Raw genomic sequence first — 24965 nt, 5'->3', positions numbered from 1 at the left:
TATATTAAAAAATTAGCAACATTGCATTTATATTCCTTGCCCTAAAGAGTAAACGTAATGCTTATAAATTCACATTTGATGAAGGTAAATAATATGAGGGCTTAAAATTTTTGTTTCTAGTCCTCCTTTCAAGCGTCCCATGCCTTTCTGAGTTTATTATTTTGCATCAGTGAGATTCTCGCCAAATGACAAATTTTCCAAATTATCTACATTTGATATAAATTCTTCTTTTACTGTGACTTATTTATAGGAAAACCGAAAGATGGAGAAAAAAGTGTGGAAATAGTAGAAATTTTAAAGAAAAAAACTTTGAGGGGCTTCCCTGGTGGCGCAGTGGTTAAGAATCTGCCTGCCAATGCAGGGGACACGGGTTCGAGCCATGGTCTGGGAAGATCCCACATGCCGCGGAGCAACTAAGCCCATAAGCCACAACTACTGAGCCTGCGCGACGGGAAAGGCCGTGACAGTGAGAGGCCTGCGCACCGCGATGAAGAGTGGCCCCCGCTTGCCGCAACCGGAGAAAGCCCTCTTAAAAAAAAAAACAAAAAACTTTGAGGTAGTACAAAGCAATCATTAGGTACTTAAGAAATTCTTCAGTTATTGAACTCAAGGAACATATTTGCTCCAGACTTAATGATAAATATCACTCCTCCTTGGAGCACTCGCCAAACCTTGAGAGGAATAAGCCTTTAATCAATAAGCATAAATTATTTTTAAAACCTCAAAAAAAAATGAATTGTTTTATTTGGGCCCATAAAATAACTTCCTGTGGGCCCCTGGGCTTATTCTCCTTTGGGTTTGGGGATTCGGGAAAGTATACATTGATACGGTCTGTGAAAGGAAATAAGTACTAAGAGGGGTGAACATTATTCCCTCCTTATTATTACACAGGCAATAACTTATAAAGGAATAAAAACTGCATTTTCTGTGAAAAAGGGTCATGAGAAAAGCAAACTGATAGTAGAAATTCAGAGAAGTTACTGGTTAATTTTCATTCAGTAATAATGTGCTGTAATGTGGTACAGAGTTTATTTTAGTGATAGAAATTTTAGTAGCTATGTAAATGACTTTATTTCTATTTAGGAGTATTAGTATTTAGTCTTTAAAAGTTAGGCATACAGGCATATAGGCCTTCCAGAATCCTGTGATGAAAATTATAGCTATAGTCATATTTAAGAATTGAGGGAATTCCCTGACTGTACAGTGATTAGGACTCGGTGCTTTCACTGCCAGGCCTGGGTTCAATCCCTGGTCGGGGAACTAAGATCCCACAAGCCACACAGTGGTGGGGACGGGATTGAAAGGATTTTGAACATTCTGGATCTATCCATCATGAATGTAAAGTAACCGCATGTATCTCATGTTTAGACAGACCACTGTGTATTTTGAGGGTAAGATATTGTTTGTTGACTTTTCCCAAATCCCTTTCATGATACCTCACATCTTGTTGGCCTTTCTGGCTACAGAAGAACGCTTAGTTGATTATCTCCAGATAACAGTCTATACAACTGTATAATAATTCCTATGCCTTCTTCCTGGTTCTAACTGAAAGTGCAGGTATCATTAGACATACTATATAGTTGGGATAATTTCTTTAGTTACATTATTTTACACTTGCCCACCCCAAAACCTAAAACACTTTTCTGCCCATTCACATAGTTTCAAACTATTGTGCAATTATAATTTATTTTCATCATTCATAACTCAGACACATTTGTACATTTGGAAGAATGGCATGCTTAATCACCTCCAGAATACTCATAAAAAGTTAATAAAGATATGAAATAACATTTTCCAACTTTCGTTAAATTGAAGATCTCTGTGATTCCTTTTTAAAAAGTCTCTATGTTGGCATTTCAATTTTTATCATCCTCTTCAAGGACCAAAACATACTACAAATTAACACAACACTGTGAATCAACTACACTTCAATAAAGTTTTAAAAAAAATTTTTTTAAATGTACTCCACATTTGATGACAATCAACAACAGTAAGCAGAAAAGATGTTTGGAAAGAAACACCACTGTTTTTTAACAGTGCACTTTTGCATTCAAAAAAATGTTAGCAAAATATTTTTGCACTGTTGATACTATTATATTTTACGTCAACTTCAAGTAGAACACAATTTTTTAAAAAGTTATATTTGCAATATGAAATGAAGATTTGCTTAATTCATTCAGTAAATATATATTGAGCATTTACTACATGCTAGGCATTGTTCTAGCTATTGGGGATTCAGAGGTGAAAAAGACAGAAATGATTCTTACTTTTCCACTAGCAAGAAGCTTACGTTTTATCTTGAATCATTTACATTAAAAAATACATAAACCAGCAATAAAATGTTATTAAGTCACAGATGTCATAGAACTGAGGTTGAAAAGGAGCTCAGAGATCACCTATGGTCTGTCATCAATTCCAAGATGCACAGTATTTTACATTCTGACATCTCTGAAATCAGCCACATCTTACAGTGTGGTCAGACCAGGCAGCAATAGAGTTGTCACTGCTAGCATGTGTGCATCAAAACTTATGGAATGAGTGTCAGGGGCTTGGAAGAAAATCCAGCAGATAATGGTGAAGGCACCCTTTTAAGGATTTTTGATGACTCAGGATTCAATAAAGTATAATAGTTCAAAGTGTTCATCTGTTACAGCAGAGGAAAATGAAATTCAGAGAGGTTAAATGACTTGCCCTAATTCACAAAGCAGAGTAGGCAGGACAAGAGTCCAGGTCTGAGTTCCAATCTCATTCTTCTTCTACCTAAGTCTTCAGTTAATGGAAGGAAAGCCTCTAGTACACGGCTCTAACTTTGGGACCAGGGGCAAAGATCTTAATCCCTCTTTGCCTCATTTCTCTATCTGTAAAATAGGAAGTTTAAGAGACCTAATTAATATGTTACTTTAAGTATTAAGCGAGATAATGCATGTATAGGACTTAACACAGAGATTAGCAAATGGTAAGTGCTCCAAAAAAGTTACCTATTTGAGATCAAACTTTACATTTGGTAGAAAATAAACTGATCATGAATTATCCCACAAATACAGATCACTATATGAAGCTCACATCTAGTCATTTGGTTAAAGTTTCAGAAAACTAAATAGACTGGTCAAACGTTTGAACTGATTAGTGTAATAAAAATGTCCACCTTAACAATGCTTTTGTCCAGGTCCATGTGGTACTGTGCCAAGACCCCAGCAGACCTACCTGCAAGAAACCATACAAAAAGTAAGAATCTCCCCCTCCACCCCTGACCATCAAATTACCAGTACTCTAATGTGTACAAATGCACTTGTAAACACAACCTCAAAGAACACATAAACAAGGAAAAACATTTAAAATGTATAACAGAGCATTCATTTTTGGTTTCTTTAAAATACTACTACAACTGTATATATTAATACTAGTACAAGAACTACATGTTTGGAGCTTAAAATGCACCACAGGGAGACATGATTTGGCCAGAAGAGTGAGAGTAATAACTGTTATGATTTATATATTACTTTATATATTACAAAGCACTTTCTCATCCATTCTCAACTCAGTGCTTTGCACATAGTATGTAATTGTAAAAACAAATCCCAGGTGCTTTCTAATGTCATTTATTTTCCACTCAAACAACAGAATATTCAGAGAAGGGGTAAATGTTCACATTTCTTTTTTATTTTCTTCATTTTTAAGACTTCCTAGGTCAGCTCTTTTAATTTTGAGAGTTTAAGTGAAAATCCAAATTACAACACATTACATTACATTGAATCAACCTGCTTTAAATATTAGTTTCCATATTTTTGTTTCTATAAAAATAGTAATATTCTGTATGTCTTCACACATTATCAGCTCATTACCTATTTCAGACAAATAATGGTTTCAATTGAGATTTGGAATCCAACAGATATACAGTTAAGCATTTAGGAAGTAATTTTAACTTCTTAAAATTACTTAATAAGTAATTAAGCACTTAAGAAGTAATTTTAACTACTAGGAAATATTAATCAACTCACATTTGTTCCTGTTTCACCCGATGACAAAACCTATAGGGCACCCTGCAAGAGAACTAACTCAAATTAATATATCTAAACCTAGAATTACTGTTGCACTTTCAGAACCTTCTGGCAATTAAAGCCTTATCGTGAGGTACAATTCTGGCATCTTCATGTTTCATCATAACTGCACAGCAGCAAAGCTCAGTAAAAGAATGCTTTTGGTAAAATCTAGTAAGCACTAGCATGTTATCCAAATTTAAACCTTAAAAGAAAACCACCACATGACTCAACATGCGAACTTTCCCTATTCTAAAACTTACTAACATTATTAGTTTGCTTGTATTTGGGACAAAAAAAACCCCAAACCAATCACATACTGCATTATATCAATACATATCCTAGATGTTTTTGAAGATCAAAGTTGAGTAAAGCTGGGTCGGCAGGGAAGAGCTCTATGGCTTACTCGGAGCGCCCCTTGGTGAGAAGCATCTCAGCCTCTAGCGGCCAGGCTCCAGAGGGGGCGGCAGTTCGGGGCTGTACTCTAGGGCGCCCCCAGCCTGGCCGCCTCAGAGTCGCCAGCGCGCCCCACCTATCTCTGTTCTACACTCCGGCCCACCCGCTCCTCCCCGGCCAGCCACCGCACTGCCCCCTCAGCTCCTAAGCAGCTGGAAAAGCCCGGAACAGAAACCCGGCACACAAAGAAGTGCTGGGTAGGAAGCGAGGCTCCACCCTGCCAAGAGGAGCGACTCCTCTAGAAAAACTTGGCGGCAAGTTAACAGGAATCGCGGAGGCGCAGTTTCTAGGACCCTTTGGGACACCCTGCCGCCCAGCGATCTCATCTTTTGTCCTTTGACAGGCCTCCTTGAAGCCCCAAACTCTGAGGGCTTCCCGAGCAACTCTTGACTCGACCTCCATTGCGGTCCATCACTGATAGCAGCCATGATAACTGCATCCGGGTGTGTCGGGAAGCCGCGCGTAGCTCTCCCGGAAGTGACGCTAGCGCGGAAGGATCGCGTTCGGCTGAGAGGGGCTGAGGTGAACAGACAGCCGAAAGCCGGAGCGGAAGGGAAGCTGTTCGTGGCGGGGAAAGGTCGGGGACTTTGTGACAATCAACTCCCTAGAATAGTTATCACGTGTCTGGCATTGTGCTTAACACCAGCATTGCCATACCACTTAATCCCTTCTTAAACAACAGTCCCAGGAGAAAGAAATTTTATCATTTCCATCTTATGTACGGGGAAGCTAAGGCTAAGAGAGGGCAAGTGATTTAAGATCATAGAGCTAGTATTTGGTGAAGCTGGTGTAACCCCGTCGTTTTCGCTGCGGAACCTGTGTTTGAAACCTCCTGCGTCGTGCTTTATTTAGAAAAGTTCAAACCCCTGGTGCTTGTTATCCTGGTGAGCCACTTCTGCAAGGGCTGTTTACCTTCAGCTCTGCATCCTGTTGCCCTAGAAGTGGGGCCGAGTCACAGCCCTTGTGCATTTTACGGTGGGCACAAGGCCGAGCGAGTGCCCGGGTCACCATCGCTATCCCGATGACCTGAGATTTCTCTTGGTCTCCTATCCCTTGACCCTGCACCGGCCCTCACAGTGCAGGTTAACTGAGGAAACTGGCACTGGCTATTCGGCTCGGGGAAACATTTGAACTCCTGTTAGGTACTTGTAAATTCGGGACTGTTAAGACAACTGGAGGTCAGCATCATCAAATGCAGTCTCTGGTCTTAACAAAGGGCTTGACAAGTGTTATCTTGGACTTTCCACCAAGTCAATTATGTTTCTTCTGGTTTCTGTTTCTTTAGAATATGACTGAGAATCAATCCTTTGATCTTATGTCTACATAAACCCTCAAATAACAAAGTGTGAATAGCCACTAAGGTCATATTTTTGTAAAAACATTATGCATAGAAAAAAGCACTAACAAATACATCAAACTTAACAGTGATAGTACTTGAAGAGTGGCCACTGAATCCTTTCATTTCTTTTATATTCGTCTACTTTCTATTTTCCATATCTGCTATATCTTTTTAATATAGACAAATTGTCCACAGTAAAACCTTTTTAATTGCCTGACATTATAATGAAGGCAAAGATATGTTGTCACATTTTGACAGATGACAGTCCTTGGTGCAAGTCACATAGTGGAATCCTGTTTGCCTGGAAGAGCATTGAGGTTTTATCAGGGTATTATCAAAATACAGTTTGGGTGAACAAGCCTCACAGGAAAAATGAAACAAATGAGTAAAAATTGATGTTTTTCACGAACTGTTATATAAAAAATATACTATAATCAAAAGTTTTTCTTCTAAAGAAAAAAGAGAGGAAGATATTTTGGGTTCTTGAAATTCTAGGGAACAAGTATAGAAAGCTATTTTTATTCTGCCTTCTTTGGGGTACAGATTTAAGCAATTTATCTTTTTTCAGACTATGCAAAATAAAGACTTCATTCTCTATTCTCTCCCTATATGGTGGAAAGATAGAAGAGAGAAATGAGAAGAAATCAGGGGAAGAAGAAAAGGTGGAGGAATAAAGGAAGAATCTGATATTGGCGTTGAGGTTACTTTGGAATTCCAAGGTGGCATGTAGCAACCGTCTCATCCGAGTCCTGGCACAAGCCCAGTTGCCCATCCAAAGGTAGATTCACATATACAGTGTCTCCACTCACACACTCAGCACCCGCAATGATAACTGTGGCCAAAATTCACTTTGTACTTTTACAAATTAAACATATATTTTAACAAAACTGGGAGTCACTGAACAACGAGAAATATAAAGTCCCATCATTTTCCATGGTGCTCCCTCTTACCATACCATTCATTCATCTCATGATTAATGGCCTAAATGGATATTGAATTGGAAGTTTTGCCTGCAGTATTACAGTGCAACAACTATGAAACATCAAAATGAGGTGCTGACAGACGCATGTTTTTGAAGGAAATATCTTTGTGTTAGTCTGGTCCTATGAGAGGTGGTTGCTAAGATGAAATTAAATGTGCAGCAGTTTTATTAGAGGAAACACTTGTGAGAGAGAATGGGGAGGGAGCCAGGGGAGGCTGGGAGAGCTATCCAACTGTGATACAAGTCTGAAACTGAGTGTAGGAGAGAAGGAGGGAAGGTTGGTGGAAGTGTCCTAGACTTCTACACAGTCTGAGGAAGATTCAGCAAGGCTGTTGGGGATCTATAAGCCGAAATCACTGTCAGAGGAGTCCTCCTAGGGAAGAGCCTGCCTTATTATCTGTGCTGCACTCGGTCATTGGCTGGAGTAGCCCATTGGAAGCTTGGCTTTTGGTGCAAATGTGGCAGAATCTAGGACTTTTGGTCAATTTTGCTCCCTCTATTTGGTCACCACAATCCAAGAACTAGTTTTTCAATTATTGGAACTTTTCACCAGTTTCAGGCCTAAAAGCAGACTTTTGAATGAGATGATTTCATGAGGAGGAGTTTTGGAGAGAGCCATTGTTATGCTTTCCCATGCCCCTTCACGTCTGGTGAGTGAGGCTTCAATGGCACTACTCAGAGAGCTTGATATATGTCCCCTGGCTTTTGAGAAGTACGATAGTGTCTGACTCACATCTGGGAAATCCTAAGGGTAGGAGAAATGGGTCAGTAAGAAGTTTTGGCACAGGAGCAAAGGAGAGTTGCTATGTTGGGATCAGCTGTCCCTCCCACCAGGGAAAATGATGTTTGAGTATTTCTCATGCACCAGATGTGGGGCACATGAGAGAAAGAGAGAGCTTGCCTGGAGCCTTTTTGACTCTTTCCCAAGAGCCCTGCCTGGAAGGGAGATGGGGCACCAAAAGAGAGAATCTGTGTGGTGTGGCTTACTAGAAAATTCAGAGCTGTAAATGGAGCAGTAACTGGGGGAATAGAATGCATCGCCCATCTAGGTTGACCAGCTTTTCCAAGTTTGCCTGGAACTCTCCCTGCTTTAGTATTAAAAATCTTGAGTCCCAGGAACCCCTCAGTCCCAGGCAATTCAGGATGATTGGTCATTCTACATGTCACAGAAGGAGTTGCAGTCAGAAGGCACCCTAGCAGGGAGCCTCCAAGAACCCAAAAAATTGCTCGTGAGAGTAAGAGTCAAGTTGAAATATCAAGCAGGTCCAGAGTATGTGAAGCCAGCTTATGACCAGGTCGGTGTTAAAGTGGTTTTTATCAGAGGACAATTGGAAAATGATGCTGAAGCAGGATCTTCTTCTCCACACTATCCTTTTGGAGTATGTGTTAGTCTGCTCGGGCTGCCGTAACCAAATACCACAGATTGGGTGGCTTAAACCACAAAAATTAATTTTCTCACAGTTCTGGAGGCCAGAAGTTCAAGATCAAGGTTCTGGCTAATCCGTTTCTGGTGAGAACTCTCTTCCTGGCTTGCAGATGTTCGCCTTCTTGCTGAATCCTCACAGGGGCTTTCCTCACTCTGTGTGTGTGTCTGTGTGTGTGTGTGTGTGTGTGTGTGAGAGGAGAGAGAGAGAGGTATGTCTCTGGTGTCTCTTCTTATAAGGACACTAATCCTATCAGATCAGGGCCCTACTCTTATGACCTTATTTAACCTTAATGACTTCCTCAGAGGCCTCATCTCCAAATACAACTACACTGGGGGTTGGAGCTTCAACATATAAACTTTAGGGGGACAGAAACATTTATTTCATAACAGAGTATGACTTGGAACACAGAGATACCTTTTTTAGTGGGGAGCATAAGAATATTAGGTCTGTCCCATGCCTCACACCCTTATGGAGAAGATATGCTATAGTGTATCTATCTTTTTGTGAACAACAGTAAACATTATATTTGGAGACCATTTATGACTCCTTTAGAGCTCTTCAGACATTATTTTAATCTTATCAAGGTAAAGATGGACCCACCCAGAGGACTGTTTTCTTCTGTCCTACAGAGCAGAGGAAGACACAAGCTAATGCTAACACTACCTGACCCATAGAGAAACCCACAACGGACTGTGTAGACAGTGATCAGGACTTGGACTAAACAGAGATTTAGCAAACATTGGGACTGTTCTGTATGGTGCTGCTTGTATGTATGAAATTTGACATTTAAAAAAATGTTACGTGAGAGAGAGAGAGAGAGAGAGAAAGAGAAGAGGAGAGAATTGGATGTCTATGTTCATAGAATTGAATGTTGGATAGCATCCACTTGAACCCCTCCAGGAAGCCTAGCTGTTTTTGTTTAATTCCTTAAGGGCTTTAGTAGTTGGAACTAGGTTCAGCTGTGAGCACAGAGTAACAGAAGGCTCTAAAATGAAAGTTATTTAAACATGACATACATTTATTTTTTTCTTTCAAGAAATCTGGATGAAATCGGTCTGGGATTAGTATGGTGATTCATGGGGTGAGGTTCCTGCTATCTTGTTGCCTACTATGTGTGGCTTTCATTTTCTAAATTCATTTCAGTGTCCAAGATGGCCACTAGAGCTCTGGCCATTGCAGTGAACAGGGAGGATGAAGCATTCGAAAAGCATAACTCTTCCACTTAGGGCAATTCCCAAAAGTTGTACCCAAGCTTCTGCAAAAGAGGCTGGGAAAACGTAGGGTTTTTTGTTTTGTTTTTTTTTAATAAGCCAGTGACTAGCTAAAAAATTGGGGATTCTATCACTCTAGAACAGAGGTGCAGCAAACTATGGTCCACAGGTCAGCCGCCTGTTTTGTTTTCTTGTTTTTTTTTTTTTTGGCTGCACCGCGCAGCATGTGGGATCTTAGTTCCCTGACCAGGGATCGAACCCGTGCCCCCTGCAGTGGAAGCACGAAGTCTTAAACACTGGACTGCCAGGGAGGTCCCAGCCACCTGTTTTTATAAATACAATTTTACTGGAATACAGCCCTGCCCATTTTACCTATTGTCTATGGCTACATATTTGTAAATAGCTTTATTAACATATACTTCACATGCCATACAATTCACTCATTTAAACTGTACGATTCAAAGGCTTTTATTATATTCACAGAATCATGCATCTAAATCAATTTAGACCACAATTTAGAATATTTACATTACCTTGACAAGGAGCCCCATACCTCTTAGCTGTTGTCCTTGAATCTCCTGTTTCCTCTTCCCCCCAAGACCTAAGCAACCGATAATCTACTTTCTGTCTCTATAGATTTGTCTATTCCAGACTTTTCATATGAATGGAATCATACAATATGTTGTCCTTTACAACTGGCTTCTTTCACTTTGCATAATGTTTTCAGGGTTCATCCAAGTTGTAGCATGTATTAATACTTCATTTCTTTTTGTGGCCAAATAATATTCCATTGTAGGGATATGCTACATATTGTTTATCCATTCATCAGTTAATGGAAATTTGGATTGTTTCCACCTTTTGGCTACTGTGAATAGATCATCTATAAACATTCATCTACAAGTTTTTGTGTTGTATGTTTTCATTTCTCTTGGGTACATATCAAGGAGTGAAATTGCAGAGTAGTATGGTAACCGTTATGTTTAACCATTTGCGGAACGGCTAGATTACTTTCCAAAGTGGTTATACCACTTTACATTCCCATCAGCAGTGTATGAAGGTTTTGATTTCTCCACAGCCTTGTCATGCTTATCATCTCTTTTATTATAGTCATCCTAGTAGTTGTGTAAAGATATCTCACTGTGGCTTTGCTTTGCATTTCCCTAATAGCTAAAGATGTTAGCATCTTTTTATGAGCTTATTGGTCATTTGTATATTTTCTTTGGAGAAAAGTCTATACAGATCCTTCTTCCATTTTTCAGTTGGGTTATTTGTATTTTGTTATTGAATTGTAATAGTTCTTTATATATTATAGATATAAATCTCTTATCAGAAATATAATTTTCAAATATTTTCTTCCATTCTGCTGGGGTTTTTTGTTTGTTTTGCGTTATGCAGGCCTCTCACTGTTGTGGCCTCTCCCGTCGCGGAGCACAGGCTCCGGACGCACAGCCTCAGCGGCCATGGCTCACGGGCCCAGCCGCTCCGCGGCATGTGGGATCTTCCCGGACCGGGGCACGAACCCGTGCCCCCTGCATCGGTAGGCCGACTCTCAACCACTTCGCCACCAGGGAAGCCCCTGCTGGTTGTTTTTTTACTTTCTTTTTGGTACCCTTTGGATCACAAAAGTTTGTAATTTTGATGATCATCAGTTTATCTACCTTTCCTTTTGTTGCTTGTGCTTTTGGTGCTGTCTGTGGCTGCTTTTGTGCTACAATACCAGAGTTGAGAGTAGTTGTGACAGAGATCTGTAGAGTCCTATGGCCACATAGCAATCCTAAAATATTCTGTATTTGATCCTTTAAGAAAAATTTGCCAACTCCTGCTCTAGAAATAGAGGGGAATGGATATATTGGGCAACTGCTCATAGTCCCTGTTGTGAGGAATGTATTTTGACTGTGGGAAACCTTTTCTAAAGCATCCTAGTATAGTAATGTGCTAAATATTTCAAGTACCTCTTTTCATCTTCTAATAAAAAACCCTATTTTGCTTCATAGCTGTTGAAAGGGTGCCAAACACTACAAACATTGTAGACCTCCTACAGCTTCACTCTTCTGCCAGAACTTTTAACCTCCTGTTTTAGTATTGATAGAATTATTCTCTTTGCCATGATAACAGCAGAGAGATGAATGAACTGATAAGTTAATTAGTACCAAAGTGGCATATTATCATTTCTGCTCACATGAGCACAACACCTGTTGAGCCCAAGCTCAAGGTTAAGAGGATCACATTGAATATTGGGAATGACTCCTGGGCTTATTGTAGTCCATTCCTGCCGTTTCTAGAACTAGGACTGATTAGAGAGATATTTGGATCTGAGCACAGACCTAACACACAGACCTACAGTTTTAAAGAAGCAAGCCAATAAGCAAAGAGAAAAACAAAGATCAGCAACAAAGAGAGAAGACCCTATTGTTATTGCAACTGTCCCCAGGGTTGGCTCTATACCTCCACCATCTGAGATTTGCTTATGTGAGCAAATATGTCCTTCTTTTCATTTACTAGTTTGCTTTGGATTTCTGATATTTGCAACCAAAAGAGCTTCAATTAATACAGAATGTGAAACTGCTAAAGCAGTTGTGCAGTCATGGTATTATTCATGCTAACAAGAGGTGGTTTTATAAATAAGCATCTGCAAAATACAATAAGCTGTTTAATATCAATTGTTATAAAAGTAAATAGCAACTACCAATATCCATTTTCTCCTGTTCCTCCTGGGCACACAGCCAGACTATATTTCCCAACTTGACTTGTTTCTAGATGAGTTCATAAGTCACCAGTGGAATGTGGGAAGAAGTAATGTGTGTCATTTTTAGGTTGTGATGATTAAGAGTAGGTATTGGCTTCTTTATTTTCCCTCCTTTTCTTTTTCTGAAGTCCAGATGTGGAGAATTTGGAGGACTCTGAGCCCCTTGGTGGAGGTGGAGTCCCTAGATATAGGAAACCTAGGTCCCTGAGTGTCTGCATGGAACAGAGCCCCCTCCCCGTGTCTGTTAACCCACATTGGACTGGGACATGAGAAAGCAATAATCCTTCATTTTGTTAAGACACTGAAATAAAACAAACAAACATATCAGCAGCTTTAAAACACTTCCTTATGGATTTTGATGGGACTGACTTGTTTGGGCAAAAATATTGTGTAAAGATATCAACCATCTAAATAAATGTGATTAAGATTTAACCAAGGTTTATGAGAAATAATATAGTACTACAGCTGTTGGCAGTCCCTATTCAGAGTTACATACTAGTTCCCAGTTTGTGAAAGGGTTCTCAGCAATGCTTAGAGATGAGATGTTACCTACAGTCTGCGTGGACATAAAGACATGGATGATCTAGATAATAGTCAATTACCCTGATGACAATGTAAAAGTTTTCACAGTGGATGTCCATCACTGGAATCTTGCATCATTTACATTGTCCTAAATGTATTCTTTGAGGTAAGAGAACTCAGAGTACCAATCTGAATGCCACATATGTGGTTCTTTACAAACCATCTCCCTTACTGCTTCCTCTTCTGCCTAGAACAAACAGATAAGTATACAGGCTCTATGGATAGTTCTATGAAATCTTTGATGATAAGTCTTTGATGATAGTTCTGTGAAGTCTTTGATGAAGCTGAAGGGGTCAGCTTTCTCTATTGCTTAGCTATAATCGCCAGCTCTAGATTTGGGTAGCAGAAGTGTAGCAGTGACATAGAATGAAGCTGACATGCAAACAGTAACTGAGATAAGGGACTGATGGAAAAACATCTGAGAATTTTTATTTTTTTCAATTTATTTTATTGAAGTATAGTTGATTTACAATGTTTTTTTAAATTTTATTTATTTATTTTTGGCTACGTTGGGTCTTTGTGGCTGCGCGTGGGCTTTCTCTAGTTGCAGCGAGTGGGGGCTACTCTCTGTTGCAGTGCGCAGGCTTCTCATTGCGGTGGCTTCTCTTGTTGCAGAGCACGGGCTCTAGGGATGCAGCCTTCAGTAGTTGTGGCTTGTGGGCTCTAGAGCACAGGCTCAGTAGTTGTGGCGCATGGGCTTAGTTGCTCTGCAGCATGTGGGATCTTCCTGGACCAGGGCTCGAACCCGTGTCCCCTGCATTGACAGGTGGATTCTTAACCACTGTGCCACCAGGGAAGCCCTGATATACAATGTTGTGTTAACTTCTACTGTATAGCCAAGTGACTCAGTTATACATACATACATATATATATATATATATATATATATATATATATATGCACATTCTTTTTCATATTCTTTTCCATTATGGTTTATCACAGGATATTGAATATAGTTCCCTGCGCTACACAGTGGGACCTTGTTGTTTATCCATTCTACATATAATAGTTTGCATCTGCTCATCCCAAACTTCCAATCCATCCCTCCCTCATCCTCCCTCCCCCTTGCCAACCAGCCACAAGTCTGTTCTGTACGTCTGTGAGTCTGTTTCTATTTCATAGATAAGTCCATTTATGTCATATTTTAGATTCCACATATAAGTGATATCATATGGTATTTGTCTTCCTCTTTCTGACTTACTTCCTTTAGTATGATTATCTGTAGGTCCATCCATGTTGCTGCAAATGGCATTATTTCATTCTCTTTTCTGGCTGAGTAGTATTCCATTGTATATATGTACCACATCTACTTTATCCATTCCTCTGTCAATGGATGCTTAGGTTGTTTCCATGTCTTGGCTATTGTGAATAGTGCTGCAATGAACATCGAGGTGCATGTACCTTTTTGAATTAGAGTTTTCTCTGAATATATGCCCAGAAGTGGGATTGCAGGATCATCTGGCAACTCTGGAACCTCCATACTGTTCTCCATAGTGGCTCCAATTTACATTCCCCCCAACAGTGTAGGAGGGTTCCCTTTTCTCCACATCTTCTCCAGCATTTGTTATTTGTAAACTTTTTAATGGTGGCCGTTCTGACTGGTGTGAGGTGGTACCTCATTGTAGTTTTAATTGGCATTTCAGATCTGAGAATTTTTATATCTTTGATTCTGGGAGTTTCTGAGACCCAGTAACATTCCTGCCCTTTCAGTAGTTGTATGTTTAACTCTTCCTTTCATTACAAAGGATATCACACCTTAGTATTTTTCCAATAAATTCATCTTTTTCAAGCTAGTTCATTTGTTTGAAACTAAAAGTGCATACATGATCGTTGCCAAAAATAAAAAGCAACTATTATGCAAAAAGTGGGGGATTTCTCTTTCCATCTCAGTATTCCCATTATACTGAGTTAACTACTCTTAACATATTTGCTTAATATCTTCCCGTATTTTTTTCTAGGCATGTTACACATATGAAATCGTATCACCTTAGGAGTACTTTCATTTACATTTCACTCAGCAATCTGTTGTGGAATTCTTTCTAGATTAAGATATATACAATATACTTCATGTTTTTAATAGGTATATAATATTCTGTTATATGGTTGTGCCCCCAGTTTATTTAATTTCCTGATAATGGATATTCAAAGGCTGTTCACAATTACATGCTATTACAAAACAAAGATATAAAATTCTTTCATTCATTTATTAATTCAGCAAAAATTTTGGTGCCCATACTAACTGCCAGGCACTTTTCTAGGCATGGTAATTTCTGGAGTTTCTATTCGTGGGAGGGGAAGAAATAAACAAGAAAACAACTAAATGTGAGCTAAATAATTTCACCTAGTGATAAGTTTTGTGAAGACAATGAAACATGGAGATTTGAAAGAGTGAAGAGTGTGTGTACAGAACTTCTTGAGATTGGGGGATGTGGGCAGTGTTTCCACGGCTGACCTTTGACCTAAATCCAGAGTGATACATAGGAAGCAGCCCTGTGAGACCACAGCAGATGGAACACCAAGAGCAAAGATCCTAAGGCAGTAACATCTTGGCAGTTTAGAGGAAAAGGAATGAGGCCAATGTATCAGTTACAGTTCTCAGTGACAACCAGTAGAAACTAATGTAACAGTTTAAGGGGAAAAGGAATTTACTGAAAAATACTTGGCAGCTCACAGAATCTTTGGAATTACCAGAGAACCTATCTTAGAGATTGACTCAGCAAGACAAACTCCCCCAAATCCTACCACAGAACTGGTCTAGCGGGGGCGTCACTGCTGTGACTGCTAGTTATAGACTCTGTGGCTTGCACCAATGACAATATTGCTACTGCTGGCTCTGAAATTTCAATGTACCTGCCACCATTCCCACCCACCCCCCAGCCACCGCCCTTATTTGCAGCACCAGTTTCTAATTTAAAGCCAGTATAAGTTACTCGCTCACGTAGATCCTAAATATGTATCTTTGCACATTCGTGCTGTTATTTCTATAGACTAAAGTTCTAGAGGAACTGTTGGGTTTAAAGGGAAGCACATCATGGACATATATACACTACCAACTGTAAAATCGATAGCTAGTGGGAAGCATCCGCATAGCACAGGGAGATCAGCTCGGTGCTTTGTGACCACCTAGAGGGGTGGGATAGGGAGGGTGGGAGGGAGACGCAGGAGGGAGGAAATATAGGGATATATCTATATGTATAGTTGATTCACTTAGTTATAAAGCAGAAAATAACAAACCACTGTAAAGCAAGTATAATCCAATAAAGATATTTTTAAAAATAAAAAAATAAAGGGAAGCACATCTAAATTTTTGACAGGTACTGCTAAATCACTCCTCCCTAAAATGTTGTAGTGATTTATACTCCTACAAACAGTTTATAAGTATGCCAATTTCCTCAAAGCCTTATAAATTCTAGATCTGTGTTTTACAGTAGTTTTGTAAATCTGGACTCACCTTGCTTGATTCTGGCCCCATGACTTAGTAATTGTATGCCATTGGGAAAATTAGTCGATTCTCTGGGTTTCATTTACCTTGTAGTTATGATATGGAAATGATGACCATGTTGCTGAAACTCCTAGTTGTCCCTTGATATCAATTTCCCCTTCTACACTCACAGAACCCCAATTTTTAGTTAGATCCATAGCTGTCCAGGGTCAATACTAATTTACTAGTTTCTTTTAGTCATAACCAGCATCAAAACCTGCAGAATGGGTGTAAGCTGTGTGTAATAATATCCTGGAGGTAATAGTTAATCACTTTTTAAAGAAATGCTGGATCACAAACCTGTGTTATGGTACAGAGGGTGACACCCAATAGAAAAACTCAGATATTTATGCCTCCAAGTTAAAGTGATTGAGAACACACTCTGAATGTGAAGAAAATTTTAAAATACCTTGGATGATTTATTTTGCTTACATATTCCTTTTTATATATACACAGAAGTAATATGTAATTAAGTTCATGTGTAAGTAAAGCAAAAAGTTCTATTTCAATAAGTACACAATAAAAATTCTAAGTGATAAGCATTGTCACACTTTTATTGGGGGAGTTTTTTTGTATTGTTAGATTCAATTAAGAAACAAACAGTAATGGTCTCAAATATCCATTCTTGCCTTCTTCTGCAGTATAGAACTCTCAAATTTAGTGGGTCACAGGCCTGCCAAAAACAAAAATTCAGCTTCCTAGCAATTGGGTCATATGACTTAGTTCTGTCCAATAAAGCATGAGCTGAAGAGATGTGTGCAAATCTCAAGGTTATGTCCTTAAAAGGAAAAGATGTGCCCTTTCCCTCTCCTTCTCCCTTCCTTGCTAATGGGAATCTAGATACAGTAGTGAGTCACCTTGGGCCATTAACCAAGGGTTTTTATTTGAGTAAAAGTCCTTCATCAGACCGTTGTTTTGCAAAAACTTTCTCCCAGACTATGGCTTATCATTTCATTCTCTTAACAGTGTATTTCACAAAGCAGAAGTTTTAAATTTTAATGAAGTCCAACTTACCAAGTTTTTCCTTTCATTGATCATGCTATTGGTGTTGTATCTAAAAAGTCATTGCCAAACCCAGTGTCACCTACATTTTCCCCTGTGTTATCTTCTGGAATTATTATAGTGTTGCGCTTTACATTTAGATCTATGATCCATTTCAGTTATAAGTTGTGAAAGGGGCAAGTCTGTGTCTAGATTCTTCTTCCTCTCTTCTTCCCTTCCTCTCTCTCTCTCTTTCCCTCCCTCCTTCCCTCTTTCCTTCCTTCCTCTCTCTCTCCATCTCTCACTCTCTCTTTCTTTTCTTCTTTCTTTCCATGTGGGTGTCCAGTTGTCCCAGCACCATTTGTTGAAAGACTACCTTTCTTTATTGAAGTGCCTTGCTCCTTTATCAATAATCAGTTGAATATATCTGTATGTATCTATTTCTGGACTCTCTGTTCTGTTACACTGATCTATTTGTCTATTCTTTTACCAATATTACACTGACTTTATTACCATGCCTTTATAGTTAAGTCTTGAAGTCGTGTTGTGTCAATTCTCCTACTTGGTTTTTCCTCTTCAGTATTTTGTTAACTATTTTGGGTCTTTGACTTTCCAGTAAAACTTTAGTTTGTTGATATTCACAAAATAACTTTCTGGGTTTTTATTTCGATTGTGCTGAATCTATAGATAAGATTGAAAATGTTTGGTTGAGAAGATGTTAAGATGTTAGTATATTTGGTTGGGAAGCCCAAACATCCTAACAATATAGAGTCTTCTTATCCATGAAGTGGGATATCTCTACATTTATTTAGATCTTACATTTATTTCATCAGGTTTTAAAAATTTTCCTCATATAGATCTTATATTTATTTTGTTAGATTTGTTTCTAAGTACTTCATTTTTTGGTGCTAATATAAATAGTATTTTGTTTTTAATTTCCAATTTCACTTGTTCATTATTGAAATAAGGAAAGCAATTTACTTTTATATTATTAATGTTGTATCCTGAAACCTTGCTGTAGTCAGTTAGTTCCAGTTTTTTAGATCAATTCTTTGGGATTTTCTACTTAGATAACTATTTCATCTCAGCCTAATTGTTGCTCTTTATTTCTAGCTGGCTTTATGTTTCCCCCCTCCCCCTCTCCCTCCTCCTCCCCTCCTCCCCCTTCTTCTTCTTGTGTGAGTGTGTGTGTATTCTTCAGTTTGTCTAAACTGTCTCTAGGTATAGTTGTTTTTCTATTTATCTTACTTTGTATTTGCTGGACTTCCTGAATCTGAAGATTTGTGTCTTTTCATCAATTGCAGACATTTTTAGTGTTTATTTATTCAAATATTGCCTATCCTGCATTTTGTCTATCATTTTCTTCTGGAACTCTAATTAGACCTTTGCTGAAATTCTTGCTTCTTTGTATCTTAGTTCTTTTCATTGTTCTTTTCTGACAGTGCTGCATTCAGGAAATATCTTCAGATCTATCTTCCATTTTACCACTCACTTCTTCATGAGTTTCTAATACATAATTTCACATAATTTTTGAGTTTTAATTTTCAGTTGATATATTTTCATTTTCTGGAAATTCTACCTGGTACTTTGTAAATATCTCTGGTCAGTTTTGATAGGCTCTTGGCTTTTTTCTCTGAGGTAGTTTGTCAATTTTTAGAATAGATGAACATATTCATAACAGAAAGAATCAGTTCCACTGGGCTGAGGAGACAAACAACTGGAACTTGAGGGACAAAATTCCACAGCAGAGAGAATCAAAGGAAAGTGAGTCCAAAAACTTGTATGCCATCTTGCCTCAAGACAATTGCCAATTGTGGAGCTTTATATACACAGGATGATATTCCAAGAAATCCAGTATAAAGGAGTATCTTTGAGGCTAAAGAACTTAACAGAGATTCAGCAACTTCAATGTGCTAGGAAGACAGAGGATGGACTTAGACATTGGCAAAGGTAGAGAAACTATGTAAAGAGAAGAGACTACAGAAAAGCCATATCTTAGGAGTAAGGGCAAAAAGTAAATCATCTTTAACAAAGCCTAAAACCAAGCCTAGATAGGATTAAGATGATCTATTGTACCATGCCTATTTGCCAGAAGAAAACTTAATTGGCTCAGGAAAGAGATAGTGTCATACATTTTTAATACATGATGTCTGGTATCCAGTAAAAATTATGAGGCATGCTATAAACAAAAAAAAAGGTACAAATTACCAAAATCCAGATGGTGGAAAAAACAGATGGTGGAAATATCCCCACTGGTGGTTCATATATTGGAACCACCAGTGCATACCTAGTCCTCATGCTTACCTAGTCCTGATGTAGATATAAAATTTTGGACTTGATGTAATGGGATGAATCTTTTGAGGATGAGTGTGTTTTGCATATGAAAGGAACAGAGTGTAGAATGTGGTAGCCAACCACCAAGATGGGCTACAGTTATTCTACTCTCTCAGTATTAACACATTTGTGTAGCCCCCTCCCCCACTGAATACAGTTGGCCTGTGTAACCTATAGGATATTGTGGAAATGAGGGAGTGTAACTTCTGAGACTATGTCATAAAAAGCAATGTGGCTTTCATGCCAGACCTACCTAGTTAAGCTGCTTTTGGATCCCTCACACAAACTATATAAGATCTTAAATATTTATTGGTTTTATCGGCTAAGCTTTGGACAATTTTTTATGCATTTATAAATAGCTAATACATAAAAAATTTCCAAAACTGAGGGGTTTTTTTCATTAAAAAAAAAGCTGAGGGGTTGTTTTTACATACAAGAAAGAAAATCATAGTAAGCACTTAAGAACCAAACTGCTGAAGTCCGAGACAAAGGGAAATTTTAAAGCAAAATTGTCTCCTTACAAAGATTTTAAGAACACGTTATTTTCCATGGAACAAAGATTGAATAGATAGCTGTGACTTTTCAATAGAAACAGTGGAAGCCAGAGACAACTTAAAGATATCTTCAAAATGATGTAAGAAAATAACTGCCAACCTATAATTAATTCCATACTAAACAAGATACCCTTCAGTAATGAAGGTGAGATAAATACATCTTCAATGACACAAAAACTGAAAAAAATGAATCACCAGCAAACCCCCACTAAAAGACAAAAAAAGGGTATTCCTTTTAGGCAGAAGGAAAAGAATCCCAGCTGGAAGCTTGGAGTTGCAGCACATTATGAGGGTAAATAAGTCTGAATCAATTATGTCTGTATAAAAAAGTAATAACAAAGTCTTTTGGCAGTTAGAATATATAGAGAATTAAAATACATGAACAACAATAGAATGTAAGTCAGGAGAGATGGAATTAAACTGAGTTAAAGTGCTTTGTTTTCATTGTCCAGGAAAAGGATGAAGTACTAATACATGTTAGACACTAATAAGTCAAGGGTCAATAAAATAGGCTACGGGTAAAGCACTTACAGAGAATTAAAGAATAAATAACTACCAAGTTGATAAAAGACAGAAAAGAATACTAAAACAACCAATCAATACAAAAGGAGAAAAAAGACCACAGAAAATGTAGGACAAACAACAACAAAAACAGTAATACCATAGATTTAAGTTCACAAATGGCCAAGAGTATCCACAACAGTTTGAAAGAACACGAGGAAAAAGGTGGGAAGATTTTCTCATCATATATCAAGACTTATATAAAGTTACAGTAATGAAGACAGTGTTCTATTGATTCAAGTATAGAGAAGTAGAACAATTGCCCAGAAGACACAGTCTGGAAATAGACCACATCTATGTGAACACTTGATTTATGAAAAGGGTGGTTCTGTAGAACAGTAATGGATGGACTGTGTTTTCAATAAATAATGTTGGGCAAATTGGATATCTTTAGGGCAAACAAATGAAGTAACGTCTACTTCTAAATGTGAAAAGTAAGCAATAATACTTCTAGAAGGTAATATATGAAAATATCTTCCTTCTTGGTGTGGGAACATAATTCTTAAACAGCATTAAAAAAGGCACCAAGTCTAAAAGGAAATATTAACATGTTTAAAAGTTTTGTTTATCAAAAGATACCATTAAAGGAAGTTCTATCATTTGTGACAACATGGATGGACCTAGAAGACATTATACAAAGGGGTATGATCACTGCATGCGTGATTCCTCTTATATGAGGCATCTAAAATAGTCAAACATATAGAAGTAGACAATAGAATGGTAATTACCAGGGGATGGAGGGAGATACAGGGAGTTGTTGTTCAATAAGTATGAAGTTACAGTTATATAAGGTGACTAAGTTCAAGAGATCTGCTGTACACCATAGTGCCTATAGTTAACAGTATAGTATTGTGAACTTAAACATTTGTTGAGGGCAGATCTCATGTTGTGTTCCTATCACAAAACACAACAAAACAAACTACAAAAGGATACACAAAAAATCTTTGGAGGTGATGGATATGTTTATGACTGACTGTGATGATGATAAATGAGTGTATGTATACATATGTCCAAAATCACCAAATTGTATACATTAATTATTTAAAGGTTTTTTGTATACCAATTACACCCCAATAAAGTTGGAAAAAAGGAGATTGAAAGTGCAAGCCACGAAAGGAAGATTGTATTAACAACATATTTAATCTACAAAGAACTCATATCCAGAATACCATATCCAAAGAACCTCCTGTAAATCAATGAGACATACAACCAAATAGAAAAATGGATAAAAATTTACACACCACACAGAAGAGAATCCACCTAGGCAATAAGTATATAGAAAGATGCTCAACCTCTTTATTAAGTAGTAGAATACAAATCTAACTACATTGTCAAGTATTTGTGTGCATGTGGAACCATTACTATTTTCGTATGTTGCTGGTCAGAATGCAAATTAGTATAAGCATCTTACAGATGATTTGGCAATATATGCTAAAAATAAATATACACAGTCATATGATCTACCAGGTTCACTTCTAGGTATATATCCAGCATAAATGTGTGCACATGTACAACAAAAGACACGTGTAGAGTGTTCATAGAAACATTATTTGTGATTATCCCAGATTGGAAGCTGTCCAATTGTCCATCAACAATAGAAAGGATTAATACATCATGGTGCATTCATACAATGTAACAGTTTATAGCAATTTTAAAATATCTCATGCTACACAAGAAAATGGATAAATGAATAAATACACACAAGCACGCAATCACCCTTTATAATTTCATTTATATGAAGTTAAAAGGACAGGCTGAACTAATTTACGAGAAATAAAAGTCAGGAAAGTGATTACCTCTGGGAAGAGGAGAGTGTGTAATGATTCGGAGGAGGCATGAGAGTGGCTTCTGAAGTCCTGGCAATTTTTTTACCTATGTCGTGATTATATATATTCACTTTGAGAAAATTCATTGTAGTAAACCTTTTTTATTTGTGCATTTCTCTGTACGTTTTAAAAAATATTTTGTGAAAACATTTTTCATGAACTACTTACTCTTCTTGGGCAATAGCTACATAAAAACACCAGTTCTTGGCAGCCATGTTATGGCAGATGCACTGAGGACAATTGCTGGCTCTGGTACTTGTTTATCCCTGTGGAGTCATTTTTGCTCTGGTCTCTATTTGAGTTTTTTACCTCTCTACCTGATCAGCAATATTTTTTTTAATTTAAACTATGTTTGAAATTTTAGGCAGCATTTTTCAGGACTTGGTACTGGGGAATGTTTCTCTACACATATAATCTACAAAAAAATTCAGAAGACATTAATGTATTTAAATTCTGAAATGTGTTCTGTCTGAAGTCAGATTCAATATGACTTTTATGAAAATATCAGTGTTTCTTACAGAAAAGCTGGCCACTGAAGCATGTTTCTATAAAATACAACTCACTACAAATGTGACTATGAAGTTTACGGTTAAAACACTGGCTCTGCAAAAATCATCTCTTTCCAGAAAGAGATATACCTCATTAAAATGTTGAATTAAACAAATGTTTGTGAAATCTCCATATTCTTCAAGAGCAAGATGAAAATGGCAATCAACACAGCAAATCTTCTATTTTAAGATTATTTATTACTCCAGGTCAAAGACTTATAACAACTGGAATATGAACAGGACAACACTGAAATGGATATGGATGACTTTCTGTGGAATCTCATTTACATGAGATGACATTAAAGAATATTAAAACTTTACTGGAAATGTTTTCTTTGAAACAGACTATAATAGTTTACATATAATTAAAATTCTAGACTCAGAGTCATCACATGGAGATAGGATTATTTGACAATGAAGGAGACAGATGAAAAGATTTGACATGACTTTTAACTCCCTTCTTGCCATTTTCCATCCTGGTATAATTAACTTTCTAAAAATTATTAAATGTTACTTCATTTTCTATTTTTCACTTAAATTAAATTTTATCAATTTTGAGGTAGCTGCTCAGGTATTTTCCAATAGCTTATCTTCCGTCACCACTCTATTTGTATTTGAATGATAGGCAGGTTTAATGATTATATTTTTTAAAAATTGTGTTTTGCATACTATGGTTTTTTTTTTTTTTTGGAGTATGTTGCTTTACACTGCTGTGTCAGTTTCTGCTGTACAGCAAAGTGAATTAGCTATGTGTATACATATATCCCCTCTTTGGATTTCCTTCCCATTTTGGTCACCACAGAGCACAGAGTAGAGTTGCCAGTGCTATACAGTAGGTTCTCATTAATTATCTATTTGCATGCTATTTTATAACATATGTTTTTAGGTTACTGTATTTGAATTGTATTTAATATTTAGTTTTTCTCTCTTTTTTTTTTTTTTTTGCTGTACACGGGCCTCTCACTGCTGTGACCTCTCCCGCCACGGAGCATAGGCTCCGAACGCGCAGGCCCAGCAGCCATGGCTCACAGGCCCAGCCGCTCCTCGGCATGTGGGATCTTCCAGGACTGGGGCACGAACCTGCGTCCCCTGCATTGGCAGGCGGACTCTCAACCACTGTGCCACCAGGGAAGCCCTAGTTTTTCTCTTTAAAATTTTTCATTAATCTTGAAAATTTTAAAGAAAATACCCATCTTAATATGCATATTTCACTATGATGTGAAGTGAAATGAAACCTTATTTATATTGTCATTTTATCCTAGTTTTGGAATCATTAGGTTGTATGGTATTAATTCTAGGAAATGTTTTAGCACTTTGTGTCTTAAAATGTATTCAAGTTTTGTATCCCATTTTTCTATTCTTAGCTTTTTAAGTGCAGGAATATATAAATTAGATGAAGCTTGATGGTTTTATTGTTTAAATCTCTATCCTTCCTAATTTTTTTTCTGCTTGCCCTATCAGTTTCTGATAGAGTGGTATTAAAATCTCTCTCTATGATTGTGGATTTCTCAATTTCTTTAATTGTTAGTTTTTGCTTTAAAAATTCCAATTTTACGTTATTATGTATAAATTCAGGATTGTTATACCTTCTTGGTTGATTGTTCCTTTTATTATTACATATAGTGACTCTTTTAAATCCCTATTACAACTCTGTCTTTAAATGATATTTTGGACTCATATTAATATTTTAAACCTGTCTTCCTCTAGTTTAATATTTTCTTGGTGTATCTTTCTATCCTTTACTTTCAAACTTCATAGTTTTTTTTACATTTTCTCTTGTAAGCAGCATAGAGATGAAATTTGCTTTTTGTGATATATTCTGAGAATCTCTCTTTCAATATGCAAGCTTAATTTGTTGAAATGATTATTGATATATTTAGACTTATTTGTTACCATAGTA

General features: G+C 37.5%; 1 protein-coding gene and 1 long non-coding RNA gene across 3 annotated transcripts in view; one reads left to right on the top strand and one right to left on the bottom strand.

Moving 5' to 3' along the window:
* LOC109550647 (uncharacterized) overlaps window positions 1-4919 on the bottom strand; it is a 31895-nt gene extending 26976 nt beyond the window's left edge. Inside the window, exons 1-2 of the long non-coding RNA XR_002177208.3 lie at window positions 3999-4919; window positions 3146-3204 (exon numbers count right to left, since the gene is read on the bottom strand). This is a non-coding gene — a long non-coding RNA (uncharacterized lncRNA). The remainder of the gene's footprint in view (window positions 1-3145; window positions 3205-3998) is intronic.
* A 25-nt stretch (window positions 4920-4944) lies between these two features.
* ZNF518A (zinc finger protein 518A) overlaps window positions 4945-24965 on the top strand; it is a 92359-nt gene continuing 72338 nt past the window's right edge. For both annotated transcript variants that reach the window (XM_073794143.1, XM_019939704.3), the window contains exons 1-2: window positions 4945-5070; window positions 6457-6610. The gene's annotated coding sequence lies outside the window, so the exon portion shown is untranslated. The remainder of the gene's footprint in view (window positions 5071-6456; window positions 6611-24965) is intronic.

Source organism: Tursiops truncatus, chromosome 16 (genome assembly GCF_011762595.2).
Source record: "Tursiops truncatus isolate mTurTru1 chromosome 16, mTurTru1.mat.Y, whole genome shotgun sequence".
Lineage (NCBI taxonomy): Eukaryota > Metazoa > Chordata > Mammalia > Artiodactyla > Delphinidae > Tursiops > Tursiops truncatus.
Note: the sequence above shows the minus strand (reverse complement) of the source record. Positions and strands in the feature narration are given on the sequence as shown.